Source organism: Aotus nancymaae, unplaced genomic scaffold (genome assembly GCF_030222135.1).
Source record: "Aotus nancymaae isolate 86718 unplaced genomic scaffold, 86718_ANA_hifiasm-v0.15.2.pri h1tg000046l, whole genome shotgun sequence".
Taxonomy (NCBI): domain Eukaryota; kingdom Metazoa; phylum Chordata; class Mammalia; order Primates; family Aotidae; genus Aotus; species Aotus nancymaae.
This window is the reverse complement of record NW_026988460.1, coordinates 4,372,671-4,388,679: the sequence shown is the minus strand read 5'-3', so window position 1 is coordinate 4,388,679 and position 16,009 is coordinate 4,372,671.

Sequence of the window (16,009 nt, the reverse complement as noted above, 5' to 3'; positions counted from 1 at the left end):
ACATATTACTTTCATTTTTAAGGTAATTTATGTATTATAAGTTGATATACTTCATTTTTTCTTGATAATGACTATGTTTAACAATTGGCTCACAAAATCACTGCAAATTTAACAATCATTTCTTGGGAACTGTACGAACTGACTCCAGTACTCCACAAATACACCAGACCTTCTGGTGCTTAGTCCTAAGAGACATAGTACAACAAAACACATCAAGAGTCAAGATGGAGAAGGGTCCACTGTGTTTAGAGCACTTCATCATCCTTTACACTCAGTTTTCTAGGCAGGAAAAATCATATCCCATTAATAGAAAATACCCTTTACTTTAAAATAAAAGAAACATAATTTTGACACATTTTATCTCATTAATCATTTATGTGCCACTTTCATGCTTTTTTGCCCTGTAAACATGTTATTATTTTTACTATTATTATTATTTTCATTCTTAAATTTTATTTTATTTTATTTTACTTTAAGCTCTAGGATACTTGTGCAGAATGTACAGGTTTGTTCCATAGGTATACATGTGCCACGGTGCTTTGCTGCATCTATTGATCCATCTTCTAAGTTTCCCCCCATCCCTTCACCCCCAACAGGCCCTGCTGTGAGTTGTTCCCCACTCTGTGTCCATGTGTTCTCGTTTGAACATGTTATTATTTAACCTTTTAAAAATCAACTCAACTTTTAAAATTTAAATAATTTTATTTGAAAACATCACATTCATAAAGGGAAGATCATTAACATATTTGATAACTAGGCATTAACCCTACATGCAAATGATACAGCACTATGTTAGTAATTCTGTCTAGAAACCACTGTTTACCTAAAGCTTTGTATCTGAGGCCTGCTCTCTTTTAGCCAAAAAGATGCTTTCCTGAGTTTAATAAAATATTAAAAACACATTAGCACTCATTGAGACTTTTTCCTTTACGTAATCAGGAAAATGAAAGCTGAATTAAACAGAGACTCTCACTATGCGATTCAATGTTGTTTATTTTCATGTCCATGTCCTTGTACATAAAATCCATTAGAATGCATCCTAAAATCATCTCATCTACCATTGGGGGCGCATGTTCCAAGTTTGTAAGAGCACCGCTATCCCACCAGTTGGTTAAAACCCCCAGAATATAATTTTTCTTCTCTAGATTACAGGCTCTACTAATTCTACTTCAAAAGTAGGTAACTTACTGTATGAATTGTGGCAAATTACTTAATCTCTGCAATCTCTGCTAATCCTGAGTTTCCTTCTCGGTTATTATGAAGATTAAAAGTACTTATCACAGTAATTGCCTGGGGTGAAGTCAGTGCTCAAAGAAAAAAGCCAGCTACAAGTACTGCTCTGCGTGGAGTCATGGAATATCAATAAATGTAGCTATGTGGTTTCCCAGCCCATAACAAATTAGAAACAGAGACGACTTGGGATTGGCATTCTTGTGGCAGAAAGAAACATCAGTTTAACTTCTGCTCATTCACAAAAACACAACCTACAAAAAACCAAAAGGGATTGATATTTTAAAAGTTTAAGAGTTTTCAGTACAAATGTTTTGTTTAAAAAAAAACAAAAGGACAAGTATTTTAAAAGTAAGACTAGTGAGAAACCATGGAAGACCGGAGCAAGGAGCGGACATCTCCCAGTAAATCTTGACAATGTCATTAAATGACTATTGGGACTTGTAGCCAGGACTCAGGGTTATCAAGAAAAATTTAAAATATATTCAATTATCTGTTTATTTATTTAGACAGGTTAGGGTATAGCACATTTTGGAAATATTTTTGTTAGTATACCTAAGTTTATTAAAGTTGGTTAAATTACATAATTTGATGGTTTTGTTTTGTAGGCATAGAAAAAAATTAGAAAAATATATGCCAAATTATTAATGGTTGTCATTGCTGGATTTTGGGTAATAGGTGATTTTTATGTTATTTTGTGTGATAATTTCTAAGTTTTCTGAAAAGAACGTATATTATTTTATAATCTATAAAAAGCCAATGATTCTGTAAAAAAAAATTTTCACGTTTTCAGAAACAATAAAAAGTAATACCTGCTTTTATGAACATCATTGAGTCATTACCGTTAGCTCTTCAGTCAAGTGTTAGGAATTCAGATTCATATAAACTTAAGGAACAAATCATGTCAGAACTAGTCCTATTGATGTATATTGATTTAAACTTCTTTTTAATTATTATGACAAATGTATGTCTTTTTGTCTCTCCTAGTCTGCTAGGTTGTTTTCTGATAAGTTTTTTTTTAGGAATATATGAAGCATCATAAATCATATGTGATAAGAAAACCTGGATTACATGCTCAAAATATTGTTGAAGGAACAAGTGAAATACTTCTTTCATTTGGAATTTCACATCCCTGTATGTGTCTGAGTGTGCCGTTTACCTCTCCACTTCTCCTACTCCTTATGCTGAGTGCTCAGTGGATACTTTTAATCTGTAGAGTGTCTATAGGTTCTGAAAAATTATGCTTCATTATTTATTTAATAATTTCTTGTCCTCTGTTTTCTCTCTTCTTTTTAAAGATAATTTTAGCTTAATTCAAAGATTTTTTTTCTCTCCTTTTTTCACTTCCTTCCCTTTTTTTGTTCCACTTCCTGGAAGGTATCCATGACTTCATCTTCCTGTTTTAAAACTGATTTCTTTGTAAGCATTTAAAAAAATTCTCTAGAGCTCTTAACACCCTGTTTTTGTTTTATGGAAGTAATGTTAGGTATGAATGAGGATTCTAATTGGTTTTTAAGGTGTTCTTATTTTTCTCATCCTACTTTGTCTGTGTGTGTTTCAGTTGGCTCTTTGCATGTATTCATTTCAATGTCACTCTTCCTTGCTGGTGGTCCTTGATCCATTTGTATGTAAGAACGAGTGATGAGAATACTGACTGGAAACTTAGTAGAGTTTTTTGATCGGTTGCATGGAATGCTGTATTCCTAACCAGATCTCCACTGTCAGTATGTGGGGATGTTCTCTTGGCAGCTGTTCTATTAATCCAGAGGAGACCTAAAGTCTCCTACCTGAGAGTTAGAAATCTGGTTGCTGGTGTTCTTTGCACTGGCCACAGGTAGGTGGCTTATTTTCAATTATTAAATATCAATTTATCCCTTGTTTTTAGTCTCTTATCTTTAGTGCACTGTTGTTGAGTCCTGGTAAATCTTTGAGTTAGTTTAGGTTCTCCAAAAAGCAGAAATCAAGATGTGATTAAAAGTCCAAGGATTGGCCAAGCGTGATGGCTCACGCCTGTAATCCCAGTACCTTGGGAGGCCGAGGAGGGTGGATAACGAGGTCAGGAGTTCAAGACCAGTCTGGCCAAGATGGTGAAACCCTGTCTCTACTGAAAATACAAAAATTAGCTGGATGTCTTGGTGGGTGCCTGTAATCCCAGCTACTGGAGAGGCTGAAGCAGGAGAATTGCTCGACTTGGGAGGCAGAAGTGGCAGTAATTCGAGATTGCATCACTACACTCCAGGCCTGGAAGACGGAGCAAGACTCCATCTCAAAAAAAAAAAAAAAAAAGAAAGAAAAAGAAAGAAAGTCCAAGGATTTTATTAAGAAGAATACCCATGTAAGAGAAAAATAGAGAAGGACCTAGGTAAGGCTGGAAGAGCAATCAGACCACAATGCTTGCCTGACACCCAGTGAAGGAAAGAGGGAAAGAACACTGGGTGAAAGCATCCTAGAATGTATACAGTCTAAAGAAGTTTGACAAGGCTGTGTTGTGGGGTCCTCAAGCCAAATTCAGGAGTCTGGGCCTTCCTGCTATGCTCAGGCACTATCCAGCTAGAGGGAGCATATGGAAGCACACACTCACATAATGTAGCACTGGGTTTCCAGCCCAGCAACTGAGGTTTTGGGTCAGTTATACAGTTACACTCCCTGCAGCCAGAAGTCTGAACCAGAACTCCTTGCAACTACCACCATATTCATCATGCTCCTCCTCATCCCTGGTTTTACTGAATAAAGTGTTGATTCCATTACTTATTGCTTCTGCTGATGATTTTAATTCTATAATCACATTTTATTATCTTTAAACTATTTCCAGTCTTTGTGACTTGCTTCATTCAGTGTTCATTTTATTCTTCATTTGATCTCATCTTTCATCTTTTTTTCTAAAACAGTTGGTTTTCCTAAATGAGTATAGAGCCAATACTTGCTAAATTATACTTCTGTTAATGTGTAACCTTTTTGTTTTGAGGGAATTGTAGATTCACCTGCAGTTGTAAGACATACTGCAAAGATGGGTACTTTTAATGCAGCTTCCTCTAGTGATAACATCTTGCAAAACTGTAACCATTATCACAACCAGGATTTTTATATTGATACATTAAAGACACAGAGCATTTTCAACATCACAGGGAGCCTCCACTTGGTCTTTTACAGCTGCACTTACCTGCCTCTGACTCCCACTCTCTCCCTAATCCCTGGCAACCATAATCTGTTCTCCATTTGTATAATTTTGTTATTTTCAGAACCTCATATCCATGGAGTCACAGAGTAGATAACCTTTCAAATTGGCTTTTATCACTTAGCATATATCCCTGGAAATTGATTAAGATTGTTACTTTTTATTGTTGAGTTATATTCCAGGGAATAGATGTACCACAGTTTGTTTAACCATTCACCCATTGAAGGACATCTGGGTTGTCTTCAGTTTTGGGATTATTATGAATGACGCTGCTATAAACATTTATGCACAGGTTTTTGTGTGAACATAAGTTTTTATTTCTCTGGGATAAATGCCCAAGAATTCCAGAGTTGTATGATAATTGCATATTTTGTGTTTAAGGAAACTACCAAACTGTTTTTCAGAGTGGCTCTACTATTTTACATTCTCATCAGCAACATATGGCTGATCTGGTTTTCCAGAACTTCTACATCATTTAGTGTTGTCACTATTTTTTTATTTTAGCCATTCTGACAAGTAGTATAGTAATATTTCATTGTGGTTTTAATTGATATTTCACTAACTAATGAATAAAGAACCTCTTTTCATATGATTATTTGCCATCTGTACATCCTTTTCAGTGAAATAACTTATTTCTTATACACATTTTCTACTGAATTGTTTGTTTATTTAATGCAGAGTTTTCTGAGTTCTTTATATACTCTTGTTGCTTGTCCTTTCTCAGATAAGTGATTTGCAAACATTCTCTCTCATAAGCAACTTGACTTTTTACTCTTTTACAGAGAAAATATTTTTTTTTCTTTTACAGAGAAAAGTTTTATTCTTCTACAGAGAAAAGTTTTGGTTTCGATGAGATCCAATGTATCAATTTTTTCTTTTATGAATCATAATTTTGATGTCAAGTCTAAGAATTTTTGCCCAGTTTAAAATGGGTGTTCTACATTTAAGTCCATTGATAAGATAAATTTTAATATTAAGTGTGAAATTTAATTCTTTTGTTTGTTCCTTAACTTATGGATGTCCAATTGCTTTAGTATCTTTTGTCGAAAACTTAACTTTTTGTTCCATTGAATTGTTTATATCTTTGTCAAAAGTCAGTTAAGTATATTTTTGTGGACCTTTTTTGGTTTCTATTCTGTTTCATTAATCTATATATTCCTCAACAAATACCACACAGTTTTGATTTCTGTAGCTATAAAATAGGTCTTGAAATGGTATAAACTCATTCTTTTTCAAAATTGTCTTAGTTATCCTCCTTGTTTTTCTGTGGAAAATAATTAAAATATTCTAGTCTATTTCTACAAAATTGTGTTTATACATTTATTAAATATTTATTCTATATACATTTAAGATCAATTAGACAGTGTTGAGATTTTTGCTCAATTCTAAAGTATAATTTTTAAAACTTAAGAACAGATAAAAAATCTATTGCATTTGCCCATGCTGTTGCTCAGCATGCTTTTTCTTTCTTCCTAATGTTCCAAGGATGGATTTTTTATTGTTTTCTTTCTGTTTAGAGAACTCATTTTAACCATGTTAGGATTAGCCTTCTTGTGACAAATTATCTTAGTTTTCTTTCATCTGATGATACCATGATTTTTCCTTTGTTCCTGTAGGGTATATTGCTGGATATAAAATTCTGGGTTGCTAATTCTTTTCTTTCAGCATTGAAAAATATTGTGTCATTTCCTGCTGGCTTCCACATCTCTCTGATGAGAAATCTGCCATCATTTCAATTATTCACCCCCCCATAAGGAAGGTTTCATTTGTCTTTTACTCATTTCAAGATATTTTTTCTTGCTCCTAAGTTTTCAGAACACTAATCTTTTTGAAGGTTTGCTTAGCTTCTTGAATGTATGTGTTCATCATGTTTTTGCCAGATTGAGAAGTTGGGTCATTATTTCTTTGACTAATTTTTAAACCCTGCCGCCTTTCTTCTCTCCTTCCAGGACTCCAAAGACATGAATACTATATTCTTTTCATTATACCAAAAATCCTCAAGGGCTTCCTACTTTTTAAAAGCCTCTTTTTTTTTCTGTTGTTCAGATGAAATCATTTCTATTGTCCTACAATTCAGTTGGGGTGGCTTACTACAAGCCTAATCAGTGAGGAAGTCTAGAGCCCCCAGTGGGCCTTTGTTGGTATGGTGGAGTAGAGTCACAGGTGTCTATGCTGTTTGACTAGAGAAGAGTGATTATTGTCTAAAAGATTTTGTCTTGCTAGGCTGCCTCTTTCCTGGTTATTTGGTTAGAGAGAGGAGGCTTTCAGGGTTTTGCTGTTGTTTGTTTGTTTTCTCTGTGCTCATTAGCATTTCTGAGCAACCAGCTTCTTCAGCTGTTAGTATGGGACATATGAGGTAAAAAGAAATCCCAGGGAATTCACTACCATGTTGTTTCTCAAATCCCATAATTTCTAGCCTGTCTGTCCTCTATTTTTCCTATTCTTAGGTATTTTAAATATATAATCTCTAGAGGATTTAGCTGTACTTAGCAGGAGAAATAGAGAAAATTACATCTACTCCATCTTCCTGGAAATGAAACTATTTTATTAATTTTAATATATATTTTTGAAACATATTTTTATTCTCTGTCTCAAATACTATGTTCTTTATCTTTTCTACTATAAAACCTTGCAAAAATCCCATACTTCTCCCCTGCCAATTCTTATCATTAAAGAAAGCAAGCTCTATCCAGATATTTATTCATAAAATTTCAGTGTTTTTTTTTTATCCTCTAAGTATCAACTTACTTTTTCTTTGAATCCTTCTTTTTGTTTTTGAATTGGGGAATGTATAACATGAACTACACCTGGCAGATTTTCCCATGCTTTTCACTTTTATATAGGGAATATTTCTTTATCTATGAAATTCAAATCTATCTCAATGATATGATTTTATAAGGTAGTCTAATGAAAAGGGACGTCACAAATTACTCATAATACCTGAAATAGGATATATTTCAGGTACATGTTATGAGTACTATGGAACCATTGCTCAAGGCTTCTTTCCTACTATACGACACATTAAGTTCATTTCAGATTTAGAAGTTGTCTTAACTATTCCCTTTGTCTAAAGTGCTTTTTACCTAAATTTTTGCAAGATTGGCTTTTGCTCATCATTTAAGTCTCAACTCAATGTCACCAGCTTAGAAATGTTGTTACTGACTTCCCAGTCTAAAATAGGTCATCCATAGTATGATATTTCTGATTCCATTATCCTAAATTATTTTCATCACAGCATGTCTTAATATTTGAAATTATCTTATTATTTGCATGCTTATATTTATTTTCTATCTTCTTCCTATAGAACATAAATTTAATAAGGAAGGAACTTTGAATTTGAATGAATGAATGAATGGCTAGTATGACACATACTATAAAATAGTTTTATATTTATAGTTTTGAAATTTTGAATATGAGTGAAGACATGATGAAAAATATTATATATGGAATTACCTTTATTGATAGTCCTTATCTAATTGTATCATCAAGGGTTCATGATGTTTCCAGAATGATAATTTATTAAATACACATCAAGAAACAAACTCAGATTTTAGATACCAATATTATACTTTAAAAAAGGGGAGTTCTGTCTGGGCACGGTAGCTCATGCCTATATTCCCAACACTTTGAGAAGCTGAGATGGGTGGATCATGAGGTCAAGAGAGCGAGACCATCCTGGTCAACATGGTGAAACCCTGTCTCTACTAAAAATACAAAAAATTAGCTGGGCATGGTGGCATGTGTCTGTAGTCCCAGCTTCTCAGGAGGCTGAGGCAGGAGAATTGCTTGAACCCAGGAGGCCAAGGTTGCAGTGAGCCGAGAGCATGCCACTGCATTCCAGCTGGTGACAGAGCAAGACTCTGTCTCCAAAAAAAGGTGTGGGGGAGGGGGAGCTCCTGTATAATTTTAGTGGTAAATCCTAAGGTAAATAATTTTACATATTTTATTCAAAATAGAAGATAATTGTTCTTTGGAATTTCAGTGTACCTACATGGGGAAAAAAATGTTACTTTTTACCTCCAAAATGTAGCTTTGGTACAGAATATTTGGGAGATCAAAAAATGTTAGAGCAAGTAAACAGACTGTATTTTGAATCAATAATTTTGAGGAACACTTTTTGCATTCTGGAGATATTAGTGACCCACAGAATTTCTTTCTTACTTAAAATAGAAAACTTTGTTTAAGTGCCTCTGGTGTCTTTTTCAGAATTTGGACTATAGTGTGTCACCAGCACTCATGTTCAAGTTTAAGTATCCAAAAGGAAGAAGTTTAGGTGGAAGTTTTTCTTCCTCTTTCATCAGTGTATCTACAGACTTTCTAATAGAAGACTGCTGTGCAAGAGCTCAGTGCAACAGTCATGTTCATAAAAATAACGTATTTCACATTGACATTTATTCTCAATAACTTTCTACTTTAGTGTTTGTTGGGGTGCATGAGTGATAGGAGGATGTGTTTGCTAAGGCAATTACCCATTATTGTTGAGTGGTCTACCAGTCTCCTGAGTATACTCATGCATAATCTGTTTGTGCATAATATACTGTCTACAGTGCTATACCTATCCCTGCTTGGGGGAGGAAACATTTGGTACTTCTTGCTCATACTGTTTCCTTCTACATTAAATGACCTGTCTTCCCAACCTTACCTTCATTCCCCTATAGCCAAATCCAAAGTGTCTTTCAAGCTCAAGTGCTTTAATGATCACATAGAAAGTTATTTTTCCTCCTCTCAACAACCCCTGAGACTTTATCAATACCCCTCATTATAGTTAGGTATAATACAGGTGAGAAAATATTTATGAACACCTTTTATCCTATTAGATTTTAACTGTAATGAGGTGAACAACTAACAGGTCACTGGCCACCTTACATGCTCTGCCAACTGCTCTCCACTTTCTGAAAGCTGTCCTTCCATTCTTTTTTTTTTTTTTCTTGAGACAGAGTCTCAATCTGTTGCCCAGGCTGGAGTGCAGTGGCATGATCTCGACTCACTGCAACGTCTGCCTCCTGGGTTCAAGTGATTTTCCTGCCTCAGCCTCCCGAGTAGCTGGGATTACAGGAGCCTGCCACCATACCCAGAAAATTTTTATATTTTTAGTAGGGATGGGGTTTTGCCACGTTGGCCAGGCTGGCTCGAATTTCTGACCTCAGGTGATCCACGTGCCTCGGCTTCCCAAAGTGCTGGGATTACAGGCATGAGCCACTGTGCCCAGCCTGTTCTTCAATTCCACTCCCCCATTTCTCAGGTATATGACCTGTGAAGAAGCAAATGTGCTCCAGAAACCAGGATCACATACTAAGCCACAGCATCTTGGGAAACAATGATCGGTGCTGGGTGGATGCTTGACCTGCTCGCTGGCTAACAGGGCATGAAAAGAAAAAGAGAGAGAGATTGATTGTCTCTCTTCATATAGCTCATACCATACGATCTAGTGTTGAAAGTGAATCACATCATTCATTTGCTCAAAACCCTCTCAGAGCTCCCATGTCCCTCGGGAAAAAAGCATAGCCTGCAAAGTCCTCTGTGACCTGTGTCCCTGTTACTTCTCACTTCTCACCTCTTGTCATACTCTCTGCTCCATGCATGCTGGCTTCCATGCTGTTCCAATATCCCTGGAATTGGAACCTGAGACCTACTATAAACCAAATGCTTGTGTCACCCTAAAATTCATATGTTGAAACCTAGTCTCCAACATGATGGTATTTGGAGATTGGGACTTTGGGAGGTGATTAGGTTTTGATAAGGCACTGCAGGTGGAGCTCCTAGGATGGGATTAGGGGTCTTGTAAGGCAATGAAGAGACCAGAGCTTGCTCTCTCTCTCTGTCACATAAGGATGTGGTGAAGTCATCCATCTGCAAATTAAAGAGCAGGCCCTTACCAAGAACCCAAACATGCCAGCACCTGGGCCTTGGAGGTCCAGCCTCTGCAACTGTAAAAACTGTTGTTTAAGCTACCCAGTCTGGGTAGTTTGCTATAGCAGCCCGAATGGGCTAACACAAAACCTTTGTTCTGGTTATTCCATCTGTCCATGACCATCTTCCCCCATGCACTGGCATGATCAAATCTGACATTTATTCTTCAAGTCTTTCTGCAAGTGTTATCCTATCAATGAGGCCTGTTCTGACATTCTGTTTAAAATCACAACCTTCTTCCTCTCCCCTCCCCTATTTATAGCATACTCAGTCCCCTTCAGTCTGCTCCAATCATTGATACCTTTAGCACTTACCACTTTTTAACATTTTGATTTTCTTTTTCCTTTTCAAGGCAGAGTCTTGCTCTGTTGCCCAGGCTGGAGTGCAGTGGCATGATCTCGTCTCACTGCAACCTCCACCTCCTGAGTTCAAGTGATTCTCATGCCTCAGTCTCCTAAGTAGCTGGGATTGTAGGCATACAACACTACGCCTGACTAATTTTTGTATTTTGGGTAGAAATGGGGCTTTGCCATGTTGGGCAGTCTTATCTCGATTTCATGGCCTCAAGTGAAATGCCCGTTTTGGCCTCCCAAAGTGCTGGGATTGCAGGAGTGAGCCACTGCTCCTGGCCCTATTTTTCTTATATCTTATTTCTGATGTCTATTGTTTGCTGTCTGTTTGCACACACTAGGGTATAAGCTTGGTAAGGGCAGGTCTTTTGACTTGTCTTCACTGCTGTTCAAGTACCTAGAACAATGTTTGGTATTATGAGCATTCATAAATATTTGTTGAATAAGTAAATATGCAGCCACATTCTAGTGTGTGATGAGAGGAGCAGAAAAAGTAGGTCTGAAGCCAAAGAGAAGCATAAAGTATATGCATGTATTTCCTGGGGCCCTTCTCCATCCCTGCCATGTTTGTAATATAAACTCCTTCCTCTACTTAGGCCAGCTTTGAAAAATTACTATGGCTTGAACTAAGACTCTAATACATTTATGAAGGCAAAAGCCAAGAGCCAAGTTTGTTTATTTACATCTTTTAATCACCCTCCCTTGATTTGTTGCAATGCCTTGCACACAATGCATATATTTAAGTTAAGCGAATGAATGCAGCTTTGCTTAAATAAAATCTAACTTACTAAGATATTTGCTCCACACTAAGGAACTTTTGTACTGCCACTGCTTATAGTCAGGAAATCACTCTGATGATGTATTTACTTGCCTGTGTTATCTTAGTCTGGTTTGCTAATAAATTGATTTCTGTACATTGCAGGTCAGTGTTTGTGGATCTTATTTTAGCATGTTGCAATCCACCTAATGACCCAATTCATGTGTTGGGTGGTGATCTCCATTTCTCTTCTGCTAAGATCTGTAATCAATATATCATCAGTGGGTAATCAGCACATGTCTTTGCATAATGGTTTAGAATCAGTTTCATTGCAAGATCTGCTTGTGCATTTCAGAAAAGAGTCAACAACTCAGAGCTAAATCGTAACACATCAGAGATGGTGCTTCAATCTTGAATAAGAAATTTTCTAAGACTGGATTACAAATATACAAAACACTAACATTACATTTGTAATGCCCAATTTTGTTCTTGAAAACAAAAACTGTAATACATCTTTTGTAAGAATTTTAGAATTAGAAATTGTATTATGAAATATAAATGTTACTTAGTCAATCAAAGATGAGGATTTGGAAGAACCTAGACCAACTTAGAAAGAGTTAGAACATCTTCCTTAAGTTTTTATTTTCTCTTTAGGTATTTCTGTTTGAGAAGATTTTTTCCCCTTAAATAAATATTTAAGACAAATCTTTCCTCTTCTTTCAAAGCACATAGTATGGAGGAAAGTGTAAAAGTAGTTGTGCTGAAACAATTGGATATTTATATGCAGATAAGTAAACTTAAACCCAGACCTTAACTGCAATTAATCAAAATGAATCATACACCTAAATATAAAATGCAAAGTTATAAAACTTCTAGGAAAGGATATAGGAGAAAATCTGTGTGACCCTGGATTGGGTGATGAGTTTTTATATACAACACCAAAAGCAAAAAACCAATTAAAACAATAGGCAGAAGATCTGAATACATATTTCAGTATAGAAGATATACAGATGTGAAATAAACATATGAAAAGATGCATATCATTTATCATTAGGGAAAGGAAAATTAAAGCATTAATAAGAAATGACACACCTATCATAATGGCTGAAATCCAAAAAAACTAAGGATATCAATTATTGGTGTCACTGGAGAGCACAGGAACTTTTCTTCAGTCCTAGTGGGTACACAGGGTGGTTCAATCACTTTCAACCACAGTTTGGCAGTTTATTACAAAGCTAAACAATGTCTTATCATATAATCCAGCAATTGTGCTCCTTGGTATTTATCAAACTGATTTGAAAACACATGCCCACGTAGAAACTTGCACATAAATATTTATTGCAACCTTATTCATAATCAACAAAACTTATGTGCTCTTGAGTAGATGAATTTATAATCAAACTGTGCTACAAGCATATAATAGACTATTATCCAGTAATAAAAAGGAATGAGCTATTAAGCCATGTGAAGATATGGATCACCATTAAAATGCTATTATTAAATGAAAAAAAAAAAAACAGTCTGAAAAGGATACATATTGTATGATTCCAATTGCATGATATTCTGGAATAGGCAAAACAATAGAAACAGTAAACTGATTAATGGTTACCAGGGGTTTTGGAGAGAACGGTTCTCCAAACCATGATAGTGACTATGTTACTATCTCCAAATTGTCCCGTCCATGAGGGAGGCTTCAATAACAAAACACAAAGGATTTTTTAGTGCAGTGAACCTATTCTGTATGATACTGTAATGGTAGATAGATGACACTATGTGGTAGTTAAAACCCATAGAAATTTACAACACAAATAGTGAGCTTTAATGTAAGAAATTTAAAAAATAATTTAGGAGGTTAGAGAAACAAAAGATAAATGCAAAATGTGGCAAAACTGTCTGACTGAATTACAAATGTATGAAACAATCTCACTTGAAAGGGTTGGGAGAGAAAGATTCTGGTCTAAGTAACACTGAAAATAACTAGAATCTGTAAGACTAAGGGCAAAAGGAACTGTATGTAAGAATAGACTCAACTTGATAAAGTTAGTTCCTACGGGAATATAGGCTGGCACTTCTGAAACCACTTGACATGCACACTGGAATGGAAAAATGAAAATTGATGACAAATATTGGGAACCAGATTTCTCTGTTGGAGCAGGAGGTTAGAGATAAGCAAGGGAAGAAAATTAGTATGGTCTATGTAGTGATGGATTGGAGATGGAGACATCGGTATAAAGTCATATTCAATTTAATGTAGATGTAGATTATTACATGTAGAATGCACATACATTTATGTTTACGAGTTAGTATACACAATATATTTCTTTGCTCTGTCAAATAAGGTCTAGAACCAATATCATCCAAGTAATAATGAATACAATTAACATTCAGATATTTTTAAAAATGTTATTTGCTAATAAAAGGAAGCAGAATACATCCTTGGAGGAAGGGCTTATTTTAGGGCTGGGACAACAAATTTAGAAGATGAGCCTGGAGCATCTTGTAATGAAATGGGAGAGTTCTCTGACTCTTCTTGCAGGATTTGCGACAGGGATGTGGCGCATCTCTTCAGCCACACTCAAACCCATTACTGGGGCGGCGGGGAGCAAGCAGATGGGCAGGTGCAGGAGTTGGCCCCATGGCAGCATCCAGGGGTGGGTGTCTGTGACCCCTGAAGCTCAAGTGGGCATGTGTTAGAGTGCACTCTTTTAGCCTTGTTGTCTGCAGATGGCTTAAGTGTTAACCAGCTCACTCCAGCTCAGTGCCTTCTTGGAACCCAGGTCCTTGTCCAGTGTCCAGGAAGAATTAGGTTGCACACAGACTTGAAGGATGGAGAATGTGGGGGTTTTATTAAGTGATGGAGGTGGCGCTCAGTGGGATGGATGGGGAACTGGAAGAAGGATGGTGTGGGAAGATGATATTTCCCTGGAGTTTGACCATCCAGTGGCCAATCTCGTCTCTGACCATCCCAGGCCAAACTCCTCTTGGTGTTCAGACACTCCTTCGCTTCTTCTCTGCCCTGCCATTCTTCTTTTCTTCTGTTTGTCTCCTCATGGAGCTGAGGGTTTGGGGTTTGTACAGGTACAGAATAGGGGGGCATGACAGGTCAAAAGGTAACTTTGGGGTGAGAAAACAGGAATGCCTGTTCTCATTTACAGCCACAAGTTCCCAGGCTTGAGGTTGGGGTCTTTGCTGGGGGACTGCTCTCTTCTATTCAGTATTTTCCTGTCTCCTGTGCACATCAGTACTGCCACAAAGTAGAGGTCATGCTCAAAACACCCCCAATAATGGAGGTCTCTCAAAGGAACATGGGAGCCAACTGAAAAAGCTCTCAATGACCAAAGACTGAATAATTTGAGCAACTAAATAAAATAGTATTGGATTATAATGTAAAATACAAAACAAATATCCATGGTTTATATGAATAAATAAATGAATACATAAATATATGGGGAGAAGGAACAAATCTCATGTGCAGAAAAATTACAAATAATTTTATTTAAATACTCTACCCTCAAGGAGGTAGAGTACAACTTGCCATTCCTCAAGAGTAAGCTGGGCATAGTGACTTCCTTCCACAGAGTACAATAAGAAAAGAAAGAAAATAATAATTTTACAGTGGAAATCTGACAAACCTCCTTTTATAAAAGTGAATGAGGTTAATGTCAACAGTAAAATGCCATACTACAAGTATATACCCTTGATATAATGTGAGAAGAATCACACGGCACCTCTGTGGTCTTCCTCCCAAAACTCATAACTCGAATTTCCTCATGAGAAAAATTTCAGCCAAATCTCCATCGATGGATATTCTACAAAATACCTAACCAGAACTTTTTGAAATTGTCAAAGTCATGAAAAGCAGGGAAAGTCTGAAAACAATCACAGTAAAGAGGAGCCAAAGGAGGCATAACTATTAATACTAAAGGTAATGAGGTATCCTATATAAGATCCTGGAACAGAAAAAGGACATTTTGTTTGAAAACTAAAAAAATTTAATAAAGTATGAATTTTATTTAACAATACCAATATTGGTTCATTAATTATGATAACTATACCATATTAATGTAAGAGTTTAGTTATAGGAAAAATTGAGATATTTGGGAACTCTGTACTGTCTTCCCAATTTTTCTGTAAATCTAATGCAATTCTAAAATAAAAAGCTCATTTTAAAAATGTAACGAGGAATTGGCTTCAAGTATAAAACTGTCTTCCTTAAAAGAGTAACATCTCCAATTCTATCTTCCTTGGCACTTGTAACTCTTCAGAGCATTTTACATCCATTACTAACTTTCAGTACCTACTACTCATGTTTGCCAATGCTGAATGACTTGAACTGTAATATAGGAACAAGACACCTCTTTACTCTTAACTTCCGCAATATACAAACATTGGCCAAAGAAAAAGAGAAAGGGAGAGAAATTCAAAGATGAAAGATATCTAAACCAAAAGAAACATAACCACATTTACATTGGAAATGCCAGAGTCCCCAGTAATGACTCTATGCAATTCTGACTGGCCCTCAGCCATTGGTTGAATGTTTCTGCCTAAAGATGATGTTTCTGGAAATAAAGAGTGTATATCTTATAA